At 33.3% G+C, this 24,483-nt stretch overlaps 1 protein-coding gene across 13 annotated transcripts in view; it reads left to right on the top strand.

The window, feature by feature from the left end:
* Nucleotides 1–24,483, top strand: part of LOC124949704 (Down syndrome cell adhesion molecule-like protein Dscam2) — a 166,382-nt gene that overhangs the window by 50,897 nt on the left and 91,002 nt on the right. The window lies entirely within an intron of this gene.

Raw genomic sequence — 24,483 nt, 5'->3', positions numbered from 1 at the left:
ACATATACCTATACATCGTTTTACATATACATATATAGGTATATTCTATACAAGAAAGTTTCATGGTGTGAGTACGTTTGCCTGGCAGCTTGCTGGGATTCATGCGACGAGAGGAACCGTCCAACCGGAATACTGGACTGTATCTATGTCTCTCTGTGTAAGCGCGTACGATGCCGAGCTTGATGCACGCTCTCATCGTAATTCAGAGAGAATGGCCGCGCCATCAAACGGCGACGATACCATAGCCATGGCCCGTCGAGCTCGCTCGTGTGTACATTTCGACGTGCGTTCGTATACCGCATCCGCCTGTCATTAATGTACCGCCACCTACATGCATATATAGACGTTGGTACTACTGCCACTACTACTACTACTACTACCACTACTATTCCTACTACTAGTATTACTACACTACTACTACTGCTACAACTGCTGATACTATTACTACTACTACTACTACTACTACCACCACTACTATACTCCCTACTATTACGTATAGCGGGTAACTGCAAACGCCCTGTCTGACGGACTCGTCTACCCATTGCCCGGATCCATCGTTAGAGAGGGGTTCTTCGATCGAATACATGGCCACTGGACGGTTCATTTGTTTCGTCGAGGGTTCTTTTCTCGGAATTCTGGGTAATCGTTCAAGCTGATAATGACGACTATTAGATTATTTCGGAGGCTTTTCTTTCTTTTTTTTTTTTTTTTTATTCTTTTTATGTTTTTTTTTGTTTTCTTCTTTTTTTGTTTGTACGTGTGTGTGTATATTTTTTCCTTTCTTTTTTCTTCTCTTTTTGTTAATAGTGCTATTATTTGGGTGAGCAAAAAAACTTTTCTACCATTTTCCAACTTGTTCTTTAAGATCATATAGTATGTTTGAAGTACTCTCAATTAGATAACATTTGCCACTCGAACGAATTAGTTGCAGTGTTGTAATTGTAACACTCTGCCTACTACATTCGTATTTCGTACCATTGTAACATTGTTCGATGAGCTCTCACGCTAGGATCGAAACTTTTTTGTTTTTTCAATTTGTTTATAAGTAAAATTCTTTTCTTCTAAATGCGAACATTGAACGTGTTAATGAATCATTTCCTAAATCTTTTGATGCAATTTCTCAATCAATGATCACTTTGAAAATTCTTACTATTTCTAGAGTTACTTTTAACGAGGAAAGTTTAGAAGCTATTGGTTTCCATCACTAGATTATATAACACCCACACACACACACACACACATATAAATATATATACATATATATATATGAAGAGAGAGAGAGAGAGAGAGAGAGAGAGAGAGAGAGAGAGAGAGAGAGAGAGAGAGAGAGAGAGAGAGAGAGAGAGAGATTGTAACGAGCGCACACAACGGAACAAACAGTAGTTTCGGTGAAGGGTAAACACACGAACATGCGGAGGAGGGTGGTACCAGCAGGGGATGGCTCGTTAGGGGTGGAGAATGCAAGATAGAGAAAGAGAGAAAGAGGGAGGGAGAGAGAGAGAGAGACAGTATGACTGGGATGGGTTGTGCATTTGTGGCGTGACGCCACGTCGGTGTGTCCCTACGTAATGAATAGGACATAAATCTAGGGAGGTCCTGCCGGTAGCGAGCGACCCTCGACCACCCTTCAAGCCCCACCCCTTTCTCTCACCCTCACTTCTCTCATACATCCATGTACAGACTTCGCTAAACGTTTGAGCGTGTATGCGTGTAGCTTTTTCTCTCCGGATAGCTCGTAAAGCTTTCCGTATAGCTGTAATAGTAACAAACATGATAGTAGTAGTGGTGGTGGTGGTAATAGTAGTAGTAGTAATAGTAGCAGCAGTAGGAAGAGGAGTGGTAATAGTGGTAGTACTGATAGTGGGGTAACCGTGAGGATGGTCGAAACACTGCAGGGTGCGCGCGACATTCCATGGACGTTCACTTTTGTAAATCCTCGTTGCTTCTTCCGCTTCCGCACGGTGAAACAGGAAACGAAAGGACGAAAAAGTAGAGAAAGCGGCCAACCTCTTTCCCTCTCTCTACTATCCAACAGTAGCAGCAGCGTCACCATATCCACTACCTACTGCTTCCTTTTTCCTTGCTTTTTATTTCTCCCGCATCTTTTCTCTTCTTTCTTTCTCTCATTTTTATATCTAGTTATTACATGTGTGTATATATATATATATATGTATGTTTGTGTGTGTATGTATGTATTTGTATGTATGTATAAATATATATAGGATGAAAAATCTTTGATAGAATATCAGTATAATGCACTTTTCATTATTCCTGTTAGTAACGAATTTGTAAAAGCTCAGAACCGATAAATAAAAGAACGATAAATGTTTTAAAATGTACAAATGTAAAATGCTGTTGGAATGAAAGGCGTGAACAATATGTTATATTGAAAATTATATCCATTGTTAGTTCTTGTATTTTACGTGACTACTACAGGACAATCGAGGTTTTAATCGAAGCGAGAAATATCGTTCTTTTTTCTTTTTTTCTTTTTATTATTATTTTTTTTTCTTCATTCGTTCGTTCATTTCATTATTTTTTTTTTTCTTTTCCCAATTACCGCGATATTTGCGTGTAACGAATTACGCGACTCACTCGTGCGTATTTTTTTTCTTATGTTTTATGTTTCCTTTTTTTTTTTTTTTTTTTTTTTTTTTTTTTTTTTATTTTTTTTATAAGAACAGTGAGACGAGACGAATGTTTGTGTATCGTCGAACTGATAATGGAAAGAGGTAAGAGCGGAGTAGTATATGCTACTGATGCTTTACAGGTAGGAGGAGAATAACGGCAACGAGCTAGTGATTGGAATTGGCCTTTGTGTTTTTTCGGTTTCGGTCTTCACCGATGCGTATGCATACGTAGAGAGAAACGAGAGAAAAAGGAGACAGGGGTGGAGGAGCTGGAGGTGAAATAGAAATGAATACTTTTGCGGCGGACACGATACGTCGTTGTTGAATGGCACACCCCGGCTCGATGCGATTCATCGAAAGAACAGTTTTTCGTATCGCTCGGGATTGGCAGAGTGTATTGACAGAGGGTAGACATACATGTACATGTATATTCGTGTATATTCGTGTATATTCGTGCATGTGTATGATTCCGCGCGTTCATGTGTATTTATCGTCATTATGAACGATTTCAATCGATTTTCTTTTTAAATAGAATGGAAGGCTTTACACAGTGGTCAGTTCTAAACTGAATAATCTCTTACTAATGTAATTCATTCATTTACATGAATGTAATTCATTAATTACATTCATGTAAAGTACAGATTTTTATATTTGAAAGTTTCTAAACCTTGATGTAAATTGTCCCTTTTTATCTTTGTTGAAATTTTTATAGAGAAAATATAAATTTTCAATGTTTATCTTTGTTACAATATCGTATTTCTTGATCCGTTGAATCCTTTGCGAAAAATCCAAAATAAATAATGAAAAGTTTTTGTCGAAACAATTCTTTAGACTAATAATAATATCTTAGTTTCTTATTTTTTTCTTTTTATCTTTCTCTTTCTCTCTCTCTCTCTCTCTCTCTCTCTCTCTCTCTCTCTTTTTTATTGAATTGGATTTTCTCGTGATGGCATTTTAACAGGATGAGAATGTTCATGGAACTATCTTCCAAAGGGTTATATCAGACACGAAAATTCGTGGAACGTTTTTTGTAGGGGAATGTTGAATGATTTATACAAAAACAAAGAAAAACAAATATATAATATGTAACAAATATGTGAATTGTTGAATAATAATTTTTTCATAAAATTTTTCATGATCAACATTCATTAATTTTATTAAATTTCTTTTTATTATTTGCGTATGCGTATTATTTTAAAATCGATAAACTTCGTGGAATATTTCTATGTATTGTGTGTGTATGTATTTGTATTCGCGCAAAAAATATTTAGTCGAACGTATATCGTGGATCATCACGCGACAATATAACCTTTGTTTTTCTTTCTTCCATGGTCCGTTTCATCTGTTGTTATGATTTGCAATTACGATTTAATTACGATTGCAAATTATAATATATTGTTGCAATCATAATTAAATCGTAGAAAAGTTAACATCATGCGAGATCGAAATTTAACGATAATTCTTAAAATCAATGTTAATTTTATTTCTATTTCAATTTTCTTTACATCAAGTAACACATAAGTTACACCTAATTATATTTTATTCTAATTTAAATCAGATTATACATATATAATAATGATTAGTGTTTTGACGATTCCTGTGTCTATGATGGATTAAAAACAATACTTCGTAACATATATTTTACAACTTAAATTAACATTCGTTACATTTTTGCTCAGTACGATATTAAATTATTTATAATTAACATTCTATCTTTCGGATTGTGTACCATTCATATAGATAAAGTGAATATGAAAGAAAGAAAGAAAGAGAGAGAGAGAGAGAGAGAGAGAGAGAGAAAGGTAAAGAGAGAGAAACTCGAAGAGGATCGACCACAATTGCGGCATGGCAGGAAGAGATGAGAGGGGGAAAAGAGGGAGAGAGAAAGAGAGGAAGAAAGAGAGAAGGAAGATAATGTGATATAGGAAAGCTTCAAAATGGGTGCAATTGTGGCGGCGCTTTCGTCGGTAGAACTTTGTGTATAAGCGTGAATAAACTTCCTTTAATTGTAACATTCGAATACGTTAAAGGCGCGTGCTTGCGACTCTCGTGCAAATAACGAGCTGCTCAAGTATCTTGCGTATTCTCCATATTTCTACGTGAATGTAATAATCCTTTGTCTCATTTGACTTTATCGCGATAGAGATTCTTCGAGAAACATTTATTATATATCAATTATTATACGAATCATTTTCTTTTTCTCTTCCTATTTTTTTTTTCTTTTTCATTTCCCAGACGAACGATCGATGCGACATTAAGTAATAGAATAAAAAATAAAAGCAAAAAAAAAAAAAAAAGAAAAGGAAAGAAACTGACGACTTTTAAATAAGAATCGATTATTGTATGATTTTTGCTTTTTTTTTTTTTTACTTTTTCGTTAGCATTTTCTTCACGAAAGTCGAATTTCAATCACGACGAGAGAAAAGTACTTCTTCCTTCTCTATTTTTTTTCTCTCTCTCTCTCTCTCTCTCTCTTTCTTTTGGTGGTTCAATATTTTTTCTTCCTTCTTTTGATGATTCGATATTTTTGGGTCAGGAATATCGAACGAGACTTGATTGCATTTCGACCGCATAAAAGATTTTACTGTCTATAGAGAAAAAGAGAAGCAGATAAAGATAGCTAGAGGATAAAAGAGAAAGAGAGAGAGAGAGAGAGAGAGAAAGAGAGAGAAATCGGCCGGATGGAAGTTCGGTTTACTTTTCCTCGTTTGAACTCCTCCCGTTCTCCCTCTTTTGGTCCTCTCTCCTTCTTCCAATTCGCTCAGAACCATGATCGGCTCCTCGGCCACTCGAAAATTTATCCAACCGGAAATTAAACCACCCGCTATACGTACCCGTCCGTCTTGCCCTGTTCTCTACCATCCTTCTTCTTTCCATTCCTCCATCCCCAATCCACCTTCTCCTTCCTCTTTTCCTCTTTCTCCCAGTATTTCCGACCTCGCGAGGGACTTCGTTTTCCTATCTCCAGTCGGTTTCATCGTGTTTGAAATATATCTTTCTCGAGAAGTCGATACTTTCTCTGTCTCGAGGAGAGGAAATATGTATCCTACTTAAGTACATATATATGCATTCCTCGTTTTCACGGACTAAGCAAATAAATAAAATAAATAAAATAATAAATAAATCCGCGAATGCGATTGGATTTGATAAAGTTTTATAATGTTCCCTTCTATTCTATTCTGTTATATTTCTTTTTAATTCGAAGTATCCGTCTCAAGTAGAAGTTATCTCTTGGAATTATTAATTTGTTATGTAAAATGCGACGGTACTCGAGTAAATTTACCCCAGGGAAGAAAATTATTCGTCCAATAAGAGTATCCTTCGTTATATAACCTTGGTCGATAATTATTTTAAGATTAATTAAAAAACAAGCCGTTAATCACGAAAATTCGACATATTTGTTTAATTAATCATAAGGGATTAATCAGTGTGAATATCTTTTTTTTTTTTATTAAAATTTTTTTTTTTTTATTTATTTATTTATTTTTTTACGCTTACGTTAATTTCATTCGTACAAATTTTTTTCTGACAGCATTAACTTAGCGAAACTTTACGATTTTTTTTTTTTGTTGGAGAAAGATCTTACTAGATTTAAACTCGTTTTCGTGCAATTCAAAAGACGTGTCCCACTTTTCTAGACGTATTTCTAGACGAATACCGCTAATGATGCTTATTACGTCCTCGTAGATGTCGACGTTGAAAGTTTTGTCTGTTAAAATGCACGATTTACGAGATGATATTGGTGTCTAGATTTTCTTTAGATTTCCCTTGATGTAAACTCGAAAACTACGAAACTCAATACGATGTTACGCATCAATCATTTCTTACAAGTACACGTCTAATTTACAATGAAGAAAGTTTCATCTAGATTCGATTTTTGTGTGTGTGTATATATTTATATATATATATATATATATATATATATATATATATATATATATTATATGGTATTTCATTTTAATCAACATACAAGTGTTTTGTTCATTTTTCATTTAATTTTCATTTTATCATCTCCATGATGACATTTATTTAGATTAACTAAAATAAATCATTTTATATATGTATACATATATAATATAATAATAATAAATGTGTGTGTGTGTGTGTGTGTGTGTGTGTGAAGAACATTAGAGGATGATTTAAAAAAAAAAGAAGGAAATGGTAACTTTTAATTACCTCCATGATTTGGATTTTATTAGGCTCGTGAAACAAACCCGAACCGAAGTGTGGTTGGCGATTAACGAGCTGGAAATATACAAGAGAATGCAAAGAGAAAGAATAGGATATAGCTACGTAGATATATTTACTAGTAAAGGGTCGAAAGTATTTGTATTTATGAAAATATTTAATGGAGAAAAAGAAAACATAAATCACTCAATATTGTATGTTTTTAATGATTTTTGTTATCGCTTTCTAAATAATTTCCAACTGGGTTTCATCAAAATGCATTTATCATAAAGAAATATGGAGAGAAAGTATATGAGACAGAAAGAGAAAGATAGATAAATAGATAGATAGATAGATAGATAGATAGAGAGAGAGAGAGGAAGAAAGAGAGAGAAAGAAAGAGAGAGGAAGAGGGAGAGAGAGAGTAAAAGAGAGTAAGACGTAACAACCTGTCGTGAAGATCTGATCCGTTATGATAACGGTATCACCAGGACTGGATTTACGATCTAGTAAATTTTTCGTCGCCAACCACAACGTCGCACGTAAGTATCTAAGTGAGAAAAAGGGACAGGGATGGTAACATTCTCGTGCTACATCGTGCTAGAATTCTTCATTTTGGAAGAAGCAAAGCCCAAGAAATATGGATGGATACGTACGTGGTAGTAGAGTACATCGATGGAGGAGTAGCCGTCGTATACGGGTCCTTCTTCTCACTGAGTCATGAAAGACGATCGGCCGTTAACACGACTAAAAGGGGAATAAGATTAATCGATGTTCGGTAAAGCTCGAGACGAGATGATAAAATTCTGTGTTATTATCGCGTTGATATCTTCGACCAAGAGAAAAAAAGAAAAATAAAAGGAAGAGGAAGGAAAAGAAAGAAGAAAACGAAAAAAGAAAAAAAAAAAAAAAGACAAAAAGCAAGATTATGGAGATCTGTCTATCCTTTCGTTTTATTTCTTTGTTTTCTCTTTCAAATTTTTTAGACTGTGCAGTTTTATTGGCTGGCACTAATCAGTACTTAGGCTTATTGCACGAGGACTAATGAAGAATTCTTATAGTGATTTCCGTAAGGAGTCTAAAAGTTGTAGGAAGAAGAAGAAGAAGGAGAAGAAGAAGAAGAAGAAGAGGAAGTTCTTTCTTTCTTTCTTCCACTCTTTTCCTTCCCCCTCTCTCTCTCTCTCTCTCTCTCTTTCTCTTTCTCACTCTTATACTTCAAGCACTCCTCTAGCTCCCGAACAATATCTTTTCTTCGCGACGATGTAGAAAATCGAAAAGTCGGACCGGAGACGAGTGAAAGAAAAGGCCGAACGAGAGGTAAAAAGGAGACGTTCCCCATTCAGCTGTGGCTTAACAATCTATCCTTTCAGAACGACAGCACATCCTCCAGCTCTGTTCGGCTCTCTAACAACACCCTTCTTACCCTTTTTTTTTCTATCTTCTTTTCCCTCATGGTTCCTACCGAACTCTATCCTACTATGTATTCTCTCTTTGTCTATTTATCGTTCTTCCTAGCTTTCTTTTTCCGTCGTCTCGAGCGCACACCAACAGTAGACCTTTTTCTTCCTCACTTTCGACTACGGTTTCCTCGGATCGATTCCGGAAAGGTTTTAAGAGCAGAAGAAACAAATTCTCGAAGCGATCGGGGAAACTGAAATCGTTCAGTATCGGTAAACGTCGGATACGCGATAGTTTCTATTCGTTCGTTCGGCTCGGTAACGTTTCTACGAATTACTTCGGAGAATGCTTCGCGTAGCCGGATTCCAGGATTAATCCCTTTTGTTCTTCAATCCTCCCTAGGGTTGATCGGATTTTCTCAGTCGAAGAAAACTTTATCTTCCACGTTGATTCTCATAGATTTCTCTGATCGATCGATCGATCGGTCGATCGTTCCGTTTTATTTTATTATGTTTCGTTTTTTTTTTTCGTTTCGTTTGGTTTAAGTCTCTTTGGTAAATCATTTCGCGCATTAAACGTACTGTCTATTGTTTAGTTTTATCTAGAAGAAATTGATCTTTTTTTTTTTTGAAATTTTTTAACGTATCGCCCGATAAATTTATTCTCATATTTATAACATTTCGTATTTCGAGTCTATGCACGATCAGAATGTATTCAAATAAATTTTAATCTTCTTCATAATACGATAATAGATTTTCTTTGACAAAGTAATGACAAACATTTTAATATTCTCTATTTTCCTTGTTAGATAATTAGTATAATTAGAATAAAATCTCTTGTTACTTGGAATACGACGGACTACTCGGAAATGATAATTCGTATTTTGTTTTCAACGATGAGAAAAGGGAAACAATTTCAATTAAAAGAGAAGTAACGACAAAAGAAAACGAGTGAGACAGAAAGAGAGATAGAGAGAGAGAGAGAGAGAGAGAACAGATTTAAAAAGGAGGAATAAAAAAAGAGGAAATCAAGGGAGGAAAGTTTCGATTGCAAAGTTTTGTAGTCGCATCAGACGAAAACTTTCTCGCACCGACATCTTGTTTCTGGCAGTCGATTTACCGCTGACTATGCCCATTTTCTTTCTTCCTCTTTCTCTCCCTCTCATGCTCTCTTTCTCTTTCTTTTTCTCTTCCTCTTTCTCTCTTTCTCTCTCTCTCTCTCTCTCTCTCCCTCTCTCTTTCTCTCTTTATATACATATATATCTATCTCTATCTATTTTTATCTCTTTTGCAAACGTTGCAGTCGCGAGAAAAACAACGAAAAAATCGGACAAAGAAAAGCCGTACATTCGCATCAGGAAAGAAGACTTTGATGGTTATTGGTAGAAGAAAGCGGTTACTTTCTTGCGTAATGCGGCCTATCTCTATCCATACACGGAAAATACAAAAGAGTTATGCTCAGAAGAAAGAAAGAAAGAAAGAAAGGAAGAAAGAAAAAGAGAGAGAGAGAGAGAGAAAGAGAGACAGTGGAAGATTGGTAGAGAAGAAAGTTCCAAAGGCTAATTCCCTAAGTCCGTGAGTTATCGTGTCTGGACTCTGAGCTGGTTACAGAGTATCGCCATCTTTGTGGATCCTGATACACGAAATGTTACCATTCGTCTACGTTTTCACCTCACGTTCGCAAAAGCCGAAGAATATAACTCTCCGTCTTTCTATATATAACTACTTTATATAGGATATATATATATATATGTATAAATATATATATATATATATATATATATCTTTTTCTACGAACGGAAACCATCGTATCGAATAAGTTTTGATTACAAAACTTTTCCGAACAGGATTTCGATTCGTAACTTCGCTCGATGATCTCGTAATCGAATTCTTTTTTATTTTTTAACATGAACTATTCTTGAGACATAAAGGATGTACTGTTTTAAAATCGATTTTTTTTAATTAAAAATAGATTAATCTACGATATATGACCACGTTAAATTCATTCTACTCGTATTTGAAATTATTTTTATGTAATTTCTAGAACATATGTCTTCCATTTCGTGTACTCGTTCATTCTTATGTATATCTACATACATATATATACATATATATATATATATATATATATATGTATTACATACATACATACATATATATATATATATGTATGTATGTATGTAAATATATGTATATATTACATATATCGGATTTCACGTTTCTCAACTGGAGCATTTTTCCATGGGGTAGCATTAATTTTTTTCCATAGTCAGTGGAGCACGCAATCTCTCCAAAGCATGTACATAAACGTAAATACACGATTCTAGCCGGCGCTTAAATCGAAACATTAGCATTAACGTTTACGCTCTCGACGATATATTTCTTTGCCAGGATGTAATGCTTTTAGCCGTACCTTTAATTTCACATACCGACGTTGCTATTATTGCCTACAATTCAGCAACGCGTTGGCAGTCAGCTAACAGTTATTCTTTCGTCGAGGGAAATATATATATATATATATATATAATATATATATATGCATATACGTACATGTTCTCGAGTATCTCGTCTCCAAAAATGAAGGGAATTTTTTAACGATATTTTCAGGACCGAGCAATGCATTTGAGGTAATAAAAAAAGAAAGAAAGAATTCGATTGTGTTTCATGTAAAATAGAACAAAGAAGTGGGCGTATTATTGAAAAAAAAAGTCGGTTGGGAATTTAAAGAACATGGATGGCTTTATTAAACTCCAATCAAAAATGGTTTAATTATTTAATATCGGCAATTAACGGATTTAATGTTCGGTCAACTTAAAGTTTCTAAAGTAAAAATAAGAAGAAATTTGTTTGGATTATTCAGAATAAAATATTAAAAAAGTTAACGTGTACTATATGTTTATAATGTAAAAAATAATAATAATAATTTAATATAAACATTTAAGTAATACAGTCTATTAGTAATTTGGGTTTTCATAATTTGAATCAAATAGAGAATGTCAACTTTAACGATGCTCGTGCGAGCTCGAATAATGAATCAACGATTGTCTGGACTGTCATGCGAAACGCTATACTCGGCATATCCAATTATGTTCCTTTTGTTCCAACGTGGATTATGATACCAGCTGTAGTGTATGGTTGTATCTCTCTCGAGAGACGACTACCATGACGACGACGACGATGACGACGACGTGATGATATATGATTCCACGAGACCCTATTTTCTCTCTCTTTCTCTTTCTCTTTCTCTCTCTCTCTCTCTCTCTCTCTCTCTCTCTCTCTCTCTCTCTGTCTCACTTTATCTCTTTTGAACAGTACATCAAAATTTCATCCTACTTGAATTCAGTCATGAAACGTTGAAAGAACATTTTCTAAAAGTATATTCTTTTACGATCGAACAAGTCTACTTTATTCTAAAATAAAATAGCTTTAGTTTATATATATATATATATATATATATATATATATATATATTTATATTCATTATAACTCGTTTTATTCGATTTGTAAATTAATCTATCGTTTTTAAATGTTTATGAAAAGCATTTAACGATGATGAGAATATAAGGAGTAGAAAAATAAAGGCCCGAAAACAAAAAACAAGAAGAGAGAGGGAGAGAGAGGGAGAGAGAGAGAGAGAGAGAGAGAGAGAGAGAGAGAGAGAGAGAGAATGCAAAGAAAGAATGATGTGAAAGAGTGCGAAGAAAATAAATGTTCGGCGTGAAGGAGGCTTTACAAAAACGGATAGTGGCACGCGCCCTGGGGGTGAAAGCTCGTTCGCGTGCGAGATGCGGTTCGAGATAAATGAAATTCATAAGACGACGAGGTGGTATCCTTGAGACGGGACTTTCTCGTCTGGGGGGCAATAGTTTTGCTCGACGTGCTGGAGTCGAGAAAGTGAGAGAGTGGGAAAGATAAAGAGAAAGAGAGAGCGAGTAAGCAAGAGAGAGAGAGAGAGAGAGAGAGAGAGAGAAAGAGAGAGACAGAAGATTCGAGCCAACGGCGGGGTCCGTAGAGGCGAAGGCTGTGCAACAAGTGATGTTATTAGGTTCAGGAAAGAGGAGGAGGAGGAGGAAGAGGAGAAGTACTCAGAGAGGGTGGGCGAATGGCGAATCATAATGCATAACTCTTGGCCGTCCTTGTCTTACTCGAACCACTTCTCTCTCGTTCTCTCTTTACTACCCAACTTGCAACGAGTTAACCGGCGAACCAGCGAGCATCCAAGATTTCTCTGTAAAAGCGAAAACCAGTACGGGCCACTCGATTTGCCCGATTCTCGGCGATCCTCATGTTATAACGAAGGTCGAGGTCAAATTCTGAATCTCTTACTCGGTTAACACGATACAAGGTAACGAGAGAAGGATAGAAAATAAATTGAAAGTTTATTCGATAATTTTCTAATTTGCGTTGGCTCTTAAAATTCTATATTGTAGTTTAATAGAACTATAATAGGGGATATTAAAAGATCGATTGTTTTTTCTTTCTTTTTGTTCTCTTTTTTTCTTTTCCTTTCTTTTTTTTTTTTTTTTTTTTTTTTTTTTTAATTATATAAAAAGTGATTAAAATAGAAAAAAACTAAAATAGAAAGACTATATATTAATATATATATATAGTTCTCTTAGGATTATCGTTTTTGAGAATAAAAAAATAAATCGTTTAAAGCGAGTAGGATTCCAGGCAAGAAGCTGATCTTGGCGGTATCTCTTTTATTCCAACAGCGTCAGCGAAAATAGAATTCCTTTTTAGTGTCTTCATGAATAATCAGGATTCCCTCGTCGCCATCAAAAAGTCGTAGATTTTTGCCGGCAGACGACGACGAGAGACTGTCGATGCACGCGAGTCCTCGTCCTCGTCATCGTCGTCGTCATTCCAACGTTTTACTATATATTCTTATCCCACCCTTCTATCTATCTATCTATCTATCTCTATCTTTTATACCATCCACTTTTCTTCTTTGCTCTTCATTTTCCAACGAGCGAGATTTTTCACAGCTCCGACTTTTCCATCCTTCCTTCCGACGGAACCCTCGTAGCAGTCATCCGAGGTCGGTCCCTCATTACTGTCGGTTCATCCCTCTCCTCATTCCTTCTTTTCTCAATCCTTTTCACTCTCTTCTTACTTATCTTTCCCTTTCCCTCTCTCTCTCTTTCTTTTTTTCCTTCTCTATCTTTCTTGATCTTTCTCTCTCTCTCCTTCTCTCTCTTTCTCTTTTTCCCTTTCTATCTTTCTTGCTCTCTCTCTCTCTCTCTTTTTCTCTTTCTATTTTTCTTGCTCTCTCTCTCTCTCTCTCTCTCTCTTTCTTTCTCTTTCTTTCTCTCTATCTTTCTTGCTCTGTTTCTCTCTGCCTCTCTCTCTCTCTCTCTTTATCTCTTCTCTCGCGTCCTCGCCCACTATGATAATCGGCTGAATCGAAGATGAGGAAGCTACATTCTTATTCCTTTCTTCTTCTTCTTCTTCGTTTTCTTCTTCATCTTCTCCTTTCGCCTTCATCTCAACGTTTTCCATGCAAAAGTATAGACCGACGACTATCATGAGAATAAGCTAGACAAGGGAGCTTTATTATGCGAAATTGAGCGAGTCGAGATCGAGAATGCTCGTCGAGCGAGAAAGGCTTTTCAAGAAAGTCACAAACATATAACTCCAAAGCACAAGAAAAACATTATAAAATCGAAGAAGTTTCGTAGTGCGAATGATTCCAAGAGAGATTTTCGTTTTTTACCTTTTTTTTTCTTTTTTTGTTTTATTTATCTATTTTTTTTTTTTTTTCAGAAATCATACTTCGTCTACGATAAAGCAACCATAAACGTCAATATCCATTTCGCGGTTATATGCATTTTCTTCGCTTGGAAAAATTCGATTTGCCGATCGTGTCCAACGTTCCATTCTTTCCTTACGAAATTTATCAAACTCATACCATTTTAAAATTCGATCGTCTAAAACAACTTTTTCGTTCCATTCGATCGGGCGAGAAAATATCTAAGAGTTTTCTTTTCGATATAAAATACATGTCTGTGATATTATATATTTTCTATATTATTTTTTTTTTTTTCGTATAAAAGAAATCTAAAACAATAATAGATTTTATTAGTACATTGTGTATATAATATGTTCTTCACTTAATTAATTAAAATCTTTTGAGTAATCTTTCGTTCTTGAAAAACCGATAGAACATTTTATGTAATTCCGATCGAAAATTCGTTTATTAACGCCAATAGAGCTCGATCCGACGTAAATTTTTACTTCGTAGTCAAAGCATGCCTTTCATCTCATTCCTAAGGGACGATGCCTCTTCGGGACAGATCAGCTTTTTTCCGGCTCGTTTTAATTTAGCGTGCTGAGCGTATATCGTTACGAAGGGCGAGCCCTTTTAAGAGGTAAAGAGAGAGAGAGAGAGAGAGAGAAGGGAGAGGGAGGAGAAGGTTCGCTGAACATTTCTCTCTCTTTCTGTTTCTGTCTTTTTTCTTCCTCTTTTCTCTTTCATCCCTCTTCTCTGTATCGATTCTTGCCTTAGCCATAGTCTATTTCACGGCTTTCACGCATTTCCTTCCAGCTAGCATTTCTTTTTTCTTTTTTTCTTACGCTTCCCAACATTGCTCACGAGGTCTTTTTTACAGCTTATAGCTAGCACCTATCACTCTCTCTCTCTCTCTCTCTCTCTCTCTCTCCCTCTTTCTCTCTCTCTCTCTTTCCCTTTTCTATCTCTCTCTATCTCTCACTTTTTCTCTGTCTCTCTTTTCTTTTCTCATGTTTTCCTTTACCAACCACCGAAGTCGACATTCACAGGCCGTGAACCACACCCTCCACCACGTTTTCTTCTCGTTTTGTTCTTATTTTTATTCTTTTCTCTTTCCTTTTTTTTTCCTTTCTTTTTTCTATCTCTCTTTCCTTTTTTATTCCTTCTCTTTTCGGTCAGCACCGAAAAGTACTAAGCGATTTTCAGAGGCGGTAAATTCAAACGCTTGAAAAAGGATCATTCACGAGAGAAGTTTAACGGAAAACAAATATTTTTTCTGTTTTTCTTGATGTAGGTAATTTTCATTTTTTTTTCATTAAGGTAAAATGTCCGAGTAATTTTATGTGTAACCGATCGATACGAATTTTCTCTCTCTCTCTCTCTCTCTCCCCCCTTCTTTCTTTCTCTGGGGGCAGAGATCTTGAAGGTACTTCGTGGCGAAAGCATTTTAAGATCGACGTCGTTAAAGATTTTAAAGAGAATTTACTGAAATGCTCGAATACCATGTGAAAGTGGTCCGAACTTTTAATGTTCCGAATGCACGCGAATTGTTTTTCTCGTCGATTTCACTGCAGTGAAATTTACCGTTCCGTTCTCGTTTAATTGACGTTAATTCATATGGGATAAAAGAAGAAAGAAAAAGAGAGAGAGAGAGAGAAAGAAAGAGAGATAGAAGGAGAGGGAGAGAAAGAAAGAGAGAGAGAGAGAGAGAGAGAGAGAGATATTAAAAGTGGAAGAAAATAAAAGAAATAAAAAAAAAACGGAAAACAGAAAACAGAAAAAAAGGATTATTTCGAGAATTAATAATTCACGTATGTACGCTCGCATTATAATTATAATAGGCTATTTAACGATTTGCCGAACGGTTCGTATTATATATTCGTTATTAAACGAGCCATTTGTAATATAGACAATGTAATGTTCCTCATATAATTTCAAATTTCGAGAAATAATTATTGAATTGAAATCCTCTTTCATCGTTACAGTACAAAGCAAACGTTTCTATAAAAGAAACAAGGTCATTTAAGTACTTGCCAAGGATAGTGTATCTGTCGTCCTACGTATTGTTATCATAGAACTATTTGATATTCGTAAATAAAAACGTATCAGTCGACGATGTTCCTTGGAGTAAGAAGGACGTAGGAGAGAAAAGACATTGTGAAATTTATATGTATTTATTGGCTCATTATATACATTTTGATTCTTTTAATTCTCCATCACGTATCGAACACTTTCTAATTAATTATTTCATTAATAATTAAATTAAATTGAATTTCGTCGATTTTCATCGTTACGATACGTACAATGGCATTACACTTTCAGAACATACTATAAATGAACTGTATTTAAATGGGAAGTGGAGTGAGAGAATATTACGTATGTATTTATAGTAATAATATTTTATATCGTAGTTACACACATACGCATACACACACACACACGTATCTAGTAAAATTTGTTTTATTATGTACAAATATAAATTATCTACAGATATATGATTATTTTATTTTCTAGTTACAATCTCGTAATTTTCGTTTTATTATTTACAAAACCGTAATATTTATATTTTATTCTAGATTAGAAAAGATTGTTGTTTCTTTTCTATTTTCTTTTTCGTGCGCGTGTGTTTTCTTTTTTTTTAACGATTCCATGAAATCCGTTAGACGAATAGCATATGTTTTCTCTCATGCACATATGTATACACGCACACACATAAATGCATACAACCAGCATATCTTAAGTTGCATTATTGGATTTCGAGCGGTACAGCACGGCACGGTGTAACCCCCCTTACGCCTTCGTGTACGCGACATTACGTGATGCGCACCGATGTTGGAAGCTTATTATGTTTGCGTTTAGACAAGCTTGTTTACTGAAATTTATGGCTGTTTATGTATGCGTACCGGTTCCTGCAAGTTAAATGCTGCGATTAAGAACTTCCTTTTCGCCTATACATTTTCTCGTTATAACGTCGTCTGTAGTCAATGTTACGTGTTTATATTTAAAAATCGATTAGGTTTATAATATCAGTAATATACATAAAATATAACAAAGAAATTTATTTATATCGTTTTGATCGAGGATGTTGGTTGATTATTATTACTATTCTTTTTCTCTCTCTCTTTCTCTCTTTATAAATATGGTATTTGCAATAAAAATTATTTATTATATAAGAATTAGTATAGTTATATTATTTCTTAATCCGATCGGAAATACATGATTTTAAGATGATCTAGTTCGAGGAAAAGAATACAAGGGATAAGTCTTACGTATGGGATAGATACATTAGCTAGAAGCTATACTTTACTTTTCCGCTTTTATTCCATTATTCAGACGTACTGAACCGTAGCAGAGACGCGACTTTTTCCTTCCCCCTCTCTCTTTCTCTTATTCCTTCTCCGTTTCTTCGACTACGTTGGTGGATCGACGTTAAAATTTTCTTTTGTATTCAACAGGTGAATTCAGACATCTCGGATAAGTGATTTAGAGCTATTTCTCTCTCTCCCTCTTTCTCTCTCTCTCTCTTTCTTTCTCTCTCTCTCTCTCTCTCTCTCTCTCTCTCTCTCTCTCTCTTCGTAATGATTGTCACGACATCAGTAATCGATATAAATTCGTAGTTATTATTCGTATCATATCTTAAGCTTTCTTTTCTTAATTAGATTTAATTAGATTCGTTCATTCGAATGCTAAATATAAATTACATTTATTTATATATATATATATGAATTTGATATTTATAGGAACAATAAAAAAAAAAGAGAAATTATTAAATTTTCTTATAAGCATACATATATACACATACATAAGAATTATTAAATTTTTTTGTAAATATACTATACAAGTATGAATGTATTACAAATTCTTGTAATAAATATTATACAAATTTTTGCACACATATTTACTATATAAGAATTTAATAATTTCTTTTTATGTACAACATATTTTTTATTATACATACATATATATATATATATATATATATATATATATATATGTATGTATGTATATACATACGCACAAAGTACGGACCAAAGATTTCTAGATGGGTTAAAAGTTCTTAGACTTGTACTTTTTTTTTTTACAATTTGAACAAAAAGAAATTAGCCTAAAGAGTCTCAAGAAAACTAACTGACCTTTAAAATTCTTTGCAAACTTTTGACTCTCACCCTATATATTTATTTCACATATTTGTACTTGTATATACTTATATAAGAATTTTTTTAATAATTTGTATAAAGATAAAGGAGAAGAGAAAACGAAAAAATTGCCGAGATATGCAAAATAAATTCATAAATTTTTTCTTTTCTTTATTTTTTTTGGCTTTTGTTTTCCTCTCAATGAAAATAACGTTACAAATATCGAAAAAAAAAAAGAAAGAAAAAAACGACATCGTTCGTACTTCAGTTTGTCGATCCATCGTTCCGATCTTCGATTATGTATAACACGTCGTGCACACCGAGAGAGCGAAGCATTTCAATCCTCGCTTTACGAAAAAAGAAAAGAAGAATAAGAAGAGAGAGAGAGAGAGAGAAAGAGAGAAAGAGAAAGAGAAAGATAGAGAGAGAAAGAGAAAGAGAGAGAGAGAGAGAGAGAGAGAGAGAGAGAAAGACAGAGAAAACGGGAAAAGGGCAAGTCATCGTGTCATCATTGCAAGATAAAAATCTATAGGCGGCTGGGACGTGATTTGAGAGGTATGAGTTAGAGCACGGCGTTCTTTCAGAGTGACTCCCACTGCAAAAAGAGCTTTGAGAGCAGTCCTGTGCCGACGATGACACGAGTAAAAGCATCAAAAGGTTCGCAAAGTGTCAGAAGGGATGTTTGAAAACCACCCCCTTTTCTTTTTGCCCGGCAGATCGATCGGTTTCTATCTCATCCACATCGTATTTCTCATTTTCCCCTTTCCCTTCTTTTTTTATTTTTTTTTTTTTACACAGACGAATCGACGGATATTCCCTTTTTTCATCATTTCATTTTCTTTAGATTAATGTACTAATTAATTATTCCACCTTATTGATAAGATTAATTAATTAACGTTATTATCAAACATTCTCAAAGGATTATTCGATCGTGAAAATAATTAAGTTTCATTTACTACGAAAAAATGTATCGTTTCACATGTTCTACTGTTTTTTCGTTCTAATTTATTATTATTATTATCATTTTTTGTAATATTTGTTGTATGCTTGTAAAGAGATGAAAGGTGGATATATAAAAGAAAAAGTAGAAATGATGGGAAAAAATAAAAATCCACTTAGGTGCAATTATATACATTATGGATCATCTGAATAGATCGTCGATGATAGACAATAAAAAATACATGATACATGCATTTCATTTCTAACATTCAAGAGATATGAAGATAATTGATATATTCAAATATATTTGATGGAACGCCATTAATAGAATTTATCAACAGTATGTCTTTCGAAAAATCCTTTCTAATTTTATTTGGAGCTAAATAAAAAGAAATTGAACAATTTTCATATTCTTGACTTTTAATTCTATATTGTAGAAACGAGACACAGTAAGAAGTTATATATACATATATATATATATATATATATATATATATATATATATAACATAATAGTTATATATTATATATATACATATATACGTACATATATGTATATACTACATTTATGTACTACTATAACTTTTATAATATTTTTGTTTCTTTTTTAAGAGAAAATTTCATCATTTCTATTCATAATTTTTGTTCTCCCACATTCGAATTATTTTTCCATTTCAACATTCTATTTCTTTCAGTTTCGTTGCAAACATTTCGAATGATTTAATATCGTAAGCTTGTACGTTAATGGAAAGAAAATTCGATACGAGAGAAAACATAGAAATGACTTTTTCTCTCTATATTTTTCCTTGGAAATGAAATTACTATGACAAAAAATATTCTACAACAAAGTCCACTAGGATGTCTTTTAAAGAGATTTTATTTATTTAATCGTCCTTCGTGGACTACAGACGTTTTTATTGAACGTTACCGGACACTACTATGTTATCCGATTTCTTTTGCTATCATTTCTTCTTGATTCTATTTTCAATACGTTTCAAGGTCCTTTGTACGAGCGGACAAAGCGAATCTATAAGGAAGCGTCGAATTCGAAGAGTTATCACCGGGGTGACCTGAACAAAGTGTCACGATCGTGTACGCTAGATAAAGAGAGAACATTCTTTAGAGAGGTCGGTAACTTTGAGAAATGGAAACGACCGTGGCAAGGAAAAGTTTCTTATTCGAAGAAATTTTCGAATAGCTACCTGAGTCACGTAACTTGTCACGAGACGACATTTTACATATCGACTTTTCTCACGTTGCCGCGTAATTAATATTTTAAAAAAATATCAAAAGATCGATGCCACAGTATTATAAAAATTTTCTATTCGATCTCTTTCGAATAATAAAACTTCAACAATATTATTCCCGATATTATTCTCAAACTTTGCGAAATTATCTTTATCGATGTTCTTATTATAAATGATAATAATAAATTGCATCGTACTGTTATTTCTTGTAAAAATATATATTTTGTAATATTTTTTGTGATCCTTAAGATAACGATAAATCTATGACTGTGAAAAGGGAAATAGAGATAAATGGAAATAAAAATGTGTATATGATAGAGAAAGAGAAAGAGAAACATACAGAGAGAGAGAGAGAGAGAGAGAGAGAGAGAGAGAGAGAGAGAGAAGCTAAGGTAAAGTAAGGTATAGAAAAAAGTTTGTCAATAAGAAAGAAAAAAATAGATAGATGGATAAAGAGAGATAGATAGCGATAGAAATGAAAAATAAAGCGAAGCAGACGACGGGTCACTGTCTCGTCGTTGAGGTTGTTGTCCTTTTTTCCATTTCTTTCTGCTTCCCCATCCTTCTCTCTTTATATACATATATTTTCCTACTCTTTCTACTACTCTCACAGAGTCACATAGATCCAGTATCATTTTTGTTCGTATTTCGCGGTGACCGTAGACCGGAAGCGGATGTCCGCACCGTGAAAAATGGCTGCCGTTGTATTTCCGGCACCGTGTACATCTTCTTTCACTATCTCTCTTCTCTCTTCTCTCTCTCTCTCCCTCTCTCTCTTTCTATATATATATATATATATATATATATATATATATATATATATATATTCTTTCTCTTTCGCTCATTCGCTCGTTGGCTTCTACTGGTTATAATCCGAGTATTCTCCTTTTCTCTCTTTCCTCGTTGCATCCAACCATACTCATCATGCCAAACCTTGATGCTTTGTGGCCCTGCCTCTACCGGAAATGGCCACCACATGTCTGACATCGTCCTATTCTGGATTTGGGACCGTTGTCCCGACCTTTTGTCCTTTTTCTTGTTAATTTTTTTTATTTATTGTATCTTAACACATGCGTTAAAAATCATCAAAAGAAATTTTGAAAGATTATTAGACCTTTTTTTTTTCCTCGAGTATTCTTAAATTTTTGTGAAATTCGTATATTAAAGAAACCAAAAAAAAAAAAAGAAAGAGAAAAAATAATAAGATCGTTTATTTATTTAATATTAGATAGAACACTATCGAATGTTTTACTTGTTTTTTTTCTTTTTTTTTGTAAAATATGGGATCGAGTGGACGTTAAATTATTCCTATGAATAATTCACGTTGACGTTTGTTTATGATTTGAAATACTACATGCATATTCATATACATACAATGTATATGTATATATATATATCGTTTACAAAAAAACAAATCGAATAATATTACATGGATTTGAATTGTTATGTCATATACTATCAGATTTTTATTGCGCTCATCATTACTTTGTATTATTTATATCTAGAATCATTTCATTTTCGTTTATAATTTATTATTAATTTGATTCTGATGAAGTGTATATATATATATGTATATATATAAAATGACCATATAAAAACTTGGAATTTTTGAAAGATCCAAGAAGTAAGAGTGAATTTATAAATTCGCCGATGCGAGCTTCCGTGAAATATTAAGATAAATGTATAGCGTTCGTGAAGGAAACTCATGAAAAATAGCATCTCGCTTCTGAATGCTTCCAGTTTGAAATAAATGAATATATTGGGAGCGCTTGCGGAAGCATCAATCTCTCATCGTATATCGATCAGCCTATATAAGCGTTCACTGACACTAATATCCCTCTGCAGGTAGGACGATTCGACGATTCTTAATTGACAACTGAGAGTCTACGATTAAATGCAATCGGGCAAAGTATTTTTTACTGTTTCAATTTTCAAATTGATCTTCTCTCTCTCTCTCTCTCTCTCTCTCTCTCTCTCTCTAATTAGCTTTTTTGCAAGCATTCGAAGAAAAGCATAATAATTTTATTATATTCTTTATAACACCGCGTAATGTAGAAGCAATATATTTAAGCAGGGTGAATATCGTCATTTTTTTTTAGAAGTATGGATAAAGTTTATTTATAAAAGTCGTATGGTACGGAGCGATATGATAATAATTTTTTGCAGTTTTATATGTGAAGGATTTATAAAATAAGCTTTATTTTTTTCATCATATGTTTTTGTATAAATATATCATTGCATTTGTATAATACCATTGCATTGGTCAATGCAATTTGAAATTCTTTATAAAAAAGTATTAATCTACACATTATCGAAAAATTATTCATTTAGAAAATATTTTAATTTAAATATTGCTAAAAAATCATATAGGGAGATGCGATTAAAATCTATTAAGAATAATAATTAGTAAACAATAATAGTAAATAATTAGTAATAGTAAGTAAATAATAATAATAAACAAATAATATTAGTAAATTATGAAAGAAGTCTTCCGAGTATCAATTTTTCAATTTCGCACATTAATATATAATACTATTAATATATTCTCCATTTGTTATTTCAAATAAACAAAAAATAAAATTTACATAATTGTAATAAAAATTAGAATGATTTTATTATAATTATATGTTTATTACGAAAGAAAAAAAAATTCAATTAAAAAAATTATTAACAAAATCGATGTTATTATAACAATATTAATGCAATGTTTAAATAAATAAAAAATAAATTATGTTTGAAAGCGGTGGTGATTTCAAGTCTTTAGGATTTTTCGTTCAGGAAATATCGTTTTCGAAAGATTTCCATTCGTAAATTGAAAAGTAAAGCTGTTCGTAGTAATAGTAGGAGTAATATAGTACGCAAGAGTAAATTCTTGTAATTTATATAGGTTAGTGTGTCACCGGGCCAATTTGAATGAAATTATGTAGGTCAGTAGGACAATGTAAATGTCTCCAATTTATATCTCTGAAAAAAAAAGTCATAGAGACTTAAAACAAATACCATTGTAAAGAGCAAAATTTTCTCTATTTTGTCAACGTATTAATAATACTTAATTAGCAATTCGTTATAAACAACTTTTATAAACAAATTCTTACAAAGTAAATTCATTTTATTTTACCGACCAAGAATTTAGACTGGGATTGATTTATAAAATAACATAAATTAATTAATAATTAATAAACAAATCACTTTTTTTTTATTAAAAAAATAATTTTTTATTTCACATTGTTAATATACACCTGTTTAACTTACATGGGAATATTTCCGGTACTAAAAGAGACTCGAATACCATTTTAAAGGATAGAATTTGTTCTGTTTGTTCAATGTATCGTTAATAATTAATTAACAATTTGTTATAAACAATTTTTATGAACAAATTCTAACGAACAAAATTTATTTTATTTTGTTAACCAAAGATTCAGATTGAAATTGATTTGTAAAATTTAATAATAAACGATTAATAATTAATTAATAAAAAAATTACTTTTTTATAAAAAAAAGATAATCATTAATGTAGATTGTATATGTGTGTGTGTGTGTGTGTGTGTGTGTGTGTGTATGTGCGTGCGTGAGTGTATGTCTGTAAATGAGTGAATGTGTAAGAGATATAAGATAGAAAGGAAGGAAAATATAAAGAAACATCGTTATTATCAGTAAAATATATTTAATTAGAAGGGACGAAAAGTCCAAAAAATATCCTTCTTTTTAAATTCGTCTAGCCATGCAAAAAGATATATTTTACGTTTCCTTCTTCTATACTTTCTTTCCTTTCTCTCTCTCTCTTTCTCTCTCTCTCTCTCTCTCTCACTTTTTTCCTTTTTTTAGTTACTACGATGCCGTCATTGCGACGACACTCGACGAACTACTTCGTCGTGTATAACGTCCTCGTGCTTGTGTGTTAAAATGATAGAAAGAAAAATTCCACTTGCCAGCGTTCATTTACTTTTGAATCTAGCTTCCAACTTGCGCGTGTAAAATTTTTCTTTTTCATTCTTTCTCTTTCTTTCTCTTTCTCTTTCATAATTCTTCGTCTCTAATTGTAAGTTGAGTATACGCGAGACGACTATAGTTTCTTTCTTGTTCTCTTTCTTTTTCTCTCCTTCTCACTCTCTCTTTGTCTTTTTCACACGCGCGCACGCGCACACACACATACACACATACAATAAGCCCACGAAAACAAACTCTACGATCTGTTATAAGAGAAAAGGGAATTTAAAATGTAGCGATAATGAGCGTT

Source organism: Vespa velutina, chromosome 6, assembly GCF_912470025.1.
Source record: "Vespa velutina chromosome 6, iVesVel2.1, whole genome shotgun sequence".
NCBI lineage: Eukaryota > Metazoa > Arthropoda > Insecta > Hymenoptera > Vespidae > Vespa > Vespa velutina.
The sequence above is the reverse complement of the archived record's forward strand: the minus strand, read 5'-3'. Positions and strand labels throughout refer to the sequence as shown.